This window comes from Pygocentrus nattereri, chromosome 11, assembly GCF_015220715.1.
Source record: "Pygocentrus nattereri isolate fPygNat1 chromosome 11, fPygNat1.pri, whole genome shotgun sequence".
Taxonomy (NCBI): domain Eukaryota; kingdom Metazoa; phylum Chordata; class Actinopteri; order Characiformes; family Serrasalmidae; genus Pygocentrus; species Pygocentrus nattereri.
The window spans coordinates 21,774,325-21,780,548 of record NC_051221.1 but is presented as its reverse complement, the minus strand read 5'-3'; the positions used below and the strand labels follow the sequence as shown (position 1 = coordinate 21,780,548).

General features: G+C 38.7%; 1 non-coding gene across 1 annotated transcript; it reads left to right on the top strand.

Annotated features, from left to right (window-relative positions):
* The first annotated feature begins 127 nt into the window (after window positions 1-127).
* trnar-acg lies at window positions 128-200 on the top strand. Its single transcript has one exon. It is a non-coding gene; the product is annotated as a tRNA-Arg (tRNA).
* The last annotated feature ends 6,024 nt before the right edge of the window (window positions 201-6,224 follow it).

Here is a 6,224-nt window from a genome sequence, read left to right as displayed (position 1 = left end):
ATTTACCTTCCTGTTCCGTAGGACACCATGGGGCCTCGTGATTGGTGGATTTTTCTAGGCTCCGCCTTCCGTCAGAGAGCATTGGTGATCGTCACACAACATGAAGTCTGAACGCCCATTGGTCGTCGGGCCAGTGGCGCAATGGATAACGCGTCTGACTACGGATCAGAAGATTCTAGGTTCGACTCCTGGCTGGCTCGGAATCTTTTTAAAGTTCGGCTCACAGAACAGGTTCTTTTCAACGGCTCGTTCCAAAGAATCGAACCGATTCATGTTTCTGGAGCGAGCGATTCGTTGCGTGCACACCAATAAACACCGCCTTGGTTTGGAGTGTAAATTAAACCATGAACTCGAGCAGCAGCAACAGCAGCAAATCAGCTGAGCTCCCAAACAAAGAATACGAAATTCAGTAACGTTACTTTTTCCAGAAAAAAGAAGAATACAAATAAGAAAAAGGTGGACAAGCAAACTGGAACACCCAGAGACCGTCCTGAACCTCAAAAAACGAAGTGAGAACCTCAGAAAAAAGTGATTTTAGACCACTTTGCTAAGGAGGCAACGGTTAATTGTCAGTTAGCTAAGCGTCTGCTGTTACCATGGCAACACTTTGCGTTGTTTAAGATACAAAGCCTACAGGCCGGTAATAACTGAATTTACAGCCCCAAAAGAAGAGGAAGAAAATTAAGCATATTTTCATCTAGAGGAAAAGAAGACAAGAAATGAATGACGCTTTTAAACGAAGATTTTAAAAGAAAACACCCAGAAATATACACCATCGACTACGTAACAGAGAACGGTGTCAAGAAAAAAATCCAACATAATTTTTATACAGAATTCCCTTCAGCCTGACACAAAGCTCTATGCCAAACCTACACAAATATAAAAAAGATTGGCATCTAAAGGAAGACAGATCACAGCTCATGAAGAAAACATATCAGACAGCATCACCCTAGCCTTTAACCTTTACCACAGTGGTACTGTCATGGTGCAGGGGTCCGTGAACAGTCTGGAAAAATTCCAACAAAATTAACACAAACTAAATGACCTAACAAATGAGCTGAAAACAGATCCAGACGTTCAGTAACTGGACGTGTCTCCACTCAGGGACAGCAGCTCCACACCTCATCAGGACAATACCTCCAAAAGTTCTCGGCTGTCTCAGCAGATAGGATCACTGAGGCAGGGTCTGTTAGTGTTGGAAAGAGAGCTTATTGAGCTCAAAGAATCTACCTCTGACAACGAGAACACACCTAGACTGATTCATCAACAGGCAGAACACATAAAACAACTCCAAGTGAGAGACCTAGAGGAGGACAATCAGGCCCTGAAGAAGGAGGTTTCCAGGCTCAAGAAGGAGCTCTCCACAATCACAGCCTCTGCTCATTCTTCAGAAAGAAGTCCAGGAGCTAAAAGCTGAACTGTACAGCAAGACTGCTGCACCATTGTCTTCCTCGGCTCCATCACCAGAAACCAGGGCACAAATAAGATCAGAGCCATCTCATCAACAAAACTGTGAAATCAGAACCTCACACCAAAGATTCAAAATGCACTCAACTCCAAAATCCTGACGCTGCCTTAATATGTGACTCAAATGGGAAATTCCTAAATATCAATCGACTTTTCCCTGGAAAAAGAGTCATTTAACTCTGGGGCCCAACAATCCAGTCAACCCTCGATCTGCTGGAGAACAAGAGACTCCAGGACACATCACACATCCTCATGCACACTGGGACCAATGACCTATCAGCAGGATAGGTCGGACAGACGTGGCCAGAGGACCTCATCACCCTGAAAGCTTCCGGAAAGCTACCTACAGCCAGAGTGACTCTGTCCACACTGCTTCCCAGAAAAGATGTGTCCCAGCAAGTCATTAATTTCATAAACTCAGAGGTAGAACAGCATTGTAAACCCTTACCCAATGTACGCTTGGCACACCACTGTGGGTTTCCTCCCACTGTCCAAACATGCAGTCAGGCCAATTGGACATGCTAAGTTGCCCCTAAGTGTGAATATGTATGTCTGTCCGCCCTGCCTTTCAGAAGCGGCTTTGAAAATCTGCGTGTGAGTATCAAAACAAACAGCGGAGCAGAACGCATACAGCTAAATCAGAGATATGCTGGCACTCATCTGCTCAAAACTCCCGAACTGACCTAAACTGATCATAGGTATGACGACCTATAGCATGAGTGTGCAAGTGTTTGCATGTATGTAGATGTGAATATGAATGATAGATAAATACACACCCATGTGAGCATAAAGATGTAAAAAAATAACAACCTAAAAAGTAACTGAATTGAATCTTATTTAATTTAACCAGAAATTTATGTATGTTTAAATGTCATCCCTTTTGCATTAGCAGCTGGAATATACAGGGCCTGAAGAGTAGAGTATTAAGAAAGATCTTATGTAGTATAATTAACACCAGGATTCAGACATTTCTAAACACAAACAAGATAATCAATAAATCATAAATTGGCTTCTTACCAAAACATATAACAGCAGATCATCTGTACACCCTCCAAACCCTTATAAACAACCACGTCCACAACAAACCATGAGGACAAATCTTTGCCTGCTTTGTGGACTTTAAAAAAGCCTTTGACTTTGTTTGGCACAAAGGACTGTTTTACAATACAAAGTGTTTTAGGTCAAGTATACAATATAATAAAAACCATATACAGTAACACAGTGCTGCATACAGATCAGCACAAAGAGAACAGAATATTTTAAACAAAGTAAGGGAGTAAAACCAGGCTGCAGCTTGAGTCCCACCTTGTTTAATGTATATATAAATGAATTGGCCACTAAATTACACAATTCAACCAATCCTGGACTCATCCTAGAAGACCAGGAAATAAAATGTCTAATGTATGCAGATGATCTATTAATATTAGCACCAACAACAGCCGAACCTGCCTATGCTGGAGACTTACTGTAAAGATTGGGCCCTTACAATAAATATGTATAAAATAAAAATAATGATTTTTCAAAATAAAGCCAGATTACAGGAGAAGAAATACCAGTTTACTTTCGCAGACACCATAACATCACACACCACCAACTACTCTTATTTGGGTGTGATATTAAATTCAGCAGGAAATTTTAAATCAACGATTACAGCACTGATGGAAAAAGTTTGCAGATCTATATTTGATTAATACAAAGTATGCAATATATCACTATTACTGTAATGACACTTTTCACTGTGCATTTCACACTGCAATACTGATGCAACTCAAAGTTAGTCATAATATGTGCTGTTACACTACCTTATACCACTTAATGCCTGGTGTCTTATAAATACAGTGACTCTGTCTCATATGCTAAGTAAATATGTAAATAGATATAATTTTATACTTTATTTTCTATCTATCTATCTATCTATCTATCTATCTATCTATCTATCTATCTATCTATCTATCTATCTATCTATCTAATTAGAAAAACAATTTCCAAATTCAGTCCTCCTATCGCAATCTGGTTCAAATGATTTAAGTCAGTAATTGAACCAATAGTGTTATATGGCAGTGAAATCTGGGGTCTAAAAAGAACCCAAAATTATGAAATTTGGGACAAAATACCCACAGAACTATTCCATCTTGAATTCTGCAAAGACATCCTGCACATGAAGAGAGGTGTCTCTGATTTGGCCATGCAGAGCAGAGCTGGGCAGGTTTCCGCTCATTCTGGGAGAGAGACTGAAGACAATAGCAGAGCAGATTACAGCCTCTACTGGAGAAACCAGATCACTCACCAAAACAAACTCAATGTTACGAAATGCTTGATTGGAAATACTCGTTAGCCAATTATCTATTCTGAATCAAAGATCACAAACAAAAACAAACACTAACGAAATACAGACTGAGTGATCATAAACTGGCCATTGACACAGGGAGGCACAGGAAAAGCAGGCTGGACAGAGAAGACAGGATCTGCACCCACTGCCTATCAAGAGTTACTAATAAAATCCCCTCTTTCCCCAAACTGACCGACTGACCGAGAAAATGAATATTTTACTGGGAGAAAATGTAGAAACAATAAGTTTAGCAGGACAGTTTATTCAGGACTGCCACAAGATCAGAGAAGAAAATGGAACATAGCGCATCTTCAGTTCTGTAATTCATATTTTTAATTCCTGATGTTAAAAATGTGTTACACTTTCATATGTACCTTGTTTTATTATTATTATTATTATTATTATTATTATTATTATTATTATTATTATTATTATTATTATTACTACTACTACTAATAATAATGAATAGTAGTAGTGGTAGTATTTTACTTTATTTTATTGTATTGTATTTTTTATTACATTTGGCACATTCATATTAATTCTATGCTTATATGTATTACCATATTTATATATCAGATTTTATAGCCTTGTTTAAACTATTTATCCATATGCACTTTTCTTTAATTAATTTATTATTATTATTTTCCTATTCATTTATATTTTAATAATAATTACATTTCAAATGTATTTACAGCTTTGGCAACATAAGTCTCATATCCTGTCATGTCAAGAGAGGGGGGGGGGGCAGAGAGAGAGAAAGAGACAGAGAGTAAGAGAAAGACAGAGAGAAAGAGAGAAATAGAGACAGACAGGGAGAGAGAGACAGAGAGTGAGAGTGAGACAGAGAAAGAGAGAAGAGAGAGACATCCAATCAGCAATGCTGAATCTCTGCATGTGTTGATGTGTAAATCATTATGTTAAATAAGAAACTGCACATTTTACAGGTTAATTAAAATTCTGGGAGATGATCTGCCAGAATATACAGTTCTACAGTGAACTAATCTGAGCCCCAGATCTTACTATCTAAACCACTACAGAGTGGAAAGAGAAGTGTTTATCTGATTGTAAATTTCCACAGGTGCATGATGGGGAATAATCTCAAAAATCTAGTTGCAGTCTTGTAAATAGTGACAGTGCAAGATCCCTAGTCTTTGCAAAATCTTAGTCTGTGACTACAAAACATGACAGTGCCTTTAGATGTGAGAGGGTCTCAGACTTTAGTCTTTAGTCAGAAGTCTTTCAAAGTCTTCTAGTGTATGGTTAGCATTACACATAAAATATCTGATTTTTACATTTAAAACGTACTTACTGGTTTGCATTTGGAATTAACCTGTCTGTATCACTTGATATATGATATATAATTTATACTTAATCATAAATTAAATAAAATTATTTAATTAACAAATGAATGAATGAATGAATGAATGAATGAATGAATGAATGAATGAACTGCAACATAACAAAAATATAGAATCTTTATTATAAATGGGGTTAGAATATTTTTTTTATTTATCAAACTGAAACGCGTTCCGAGACTAATCGCACATGTACCTTAAGTATAAAAACTTTATTTTTTTAGTTTGTTTCAACGAGCAACAGCCGACCGTGTGTCGACCCCTTGTTGTGAACCGTGTCCAGCGCATCATTCCGCCCAGTCAAGGGATGTAGGGTCGAGTCAGCTGTGGGTCTTCACAGCGTTGCTGACTCTTTACGTGAGAAGCTAAATGGCGCTGTGAACGAATCATTTCTTTCAAGAACAAGGTCACAGTGAAGGGGGCGATATAAACAGAAAGATTTATGAAAGAACGGCTTTCTCTGTTTGGGTTCAATTATCCAGTTTACTGAAGAGTCCAGTTCGTCAAACACCACCTTTGTCCACCACAAGGCTTCGTCTAAATTAGCTTTTAACACCAATCTGTCACAGCATTCGCTTCAGGCGCCACGGGCCACTGTGATTTTTTAACGATGGGTTCGTCTTTAAAGTGGACTTGTGTGAAACGGGTGAAGCAGAGGATCATTCGCGGCCAGATGATTCGCCACAGGCTGATTCGTGTGATATGTGCCAGCAGGAATGAACCCACTTATATACAGTTAACCACTTTAGTGCTCTTGGATGGTCACCAGGCAGCCTCTGTGGCGCGGAAACACGATTACAGGCCTAAAGTGAATTTAAAAAGTAAATGACGTAACACGTCAATGTTGTAGAAACTTTTCCATTACAAACCATTAAAAACACTTTCCAAGAATTGCGTGCATCTACGTTTTTTTTTAGCTAACTGCTTTGCGCTGGGTTCGAAGTCCTTGGTTTCCCGAAAGCACACAGACATAAGAAAGAGAGAGAAAATTATTGGATAAAAGACGAAGTCACAGGCAAATGTTGCGAGCTACTCATTGGCTGAGAGGTTTATGCAGCGACGAGCTTTCCTGT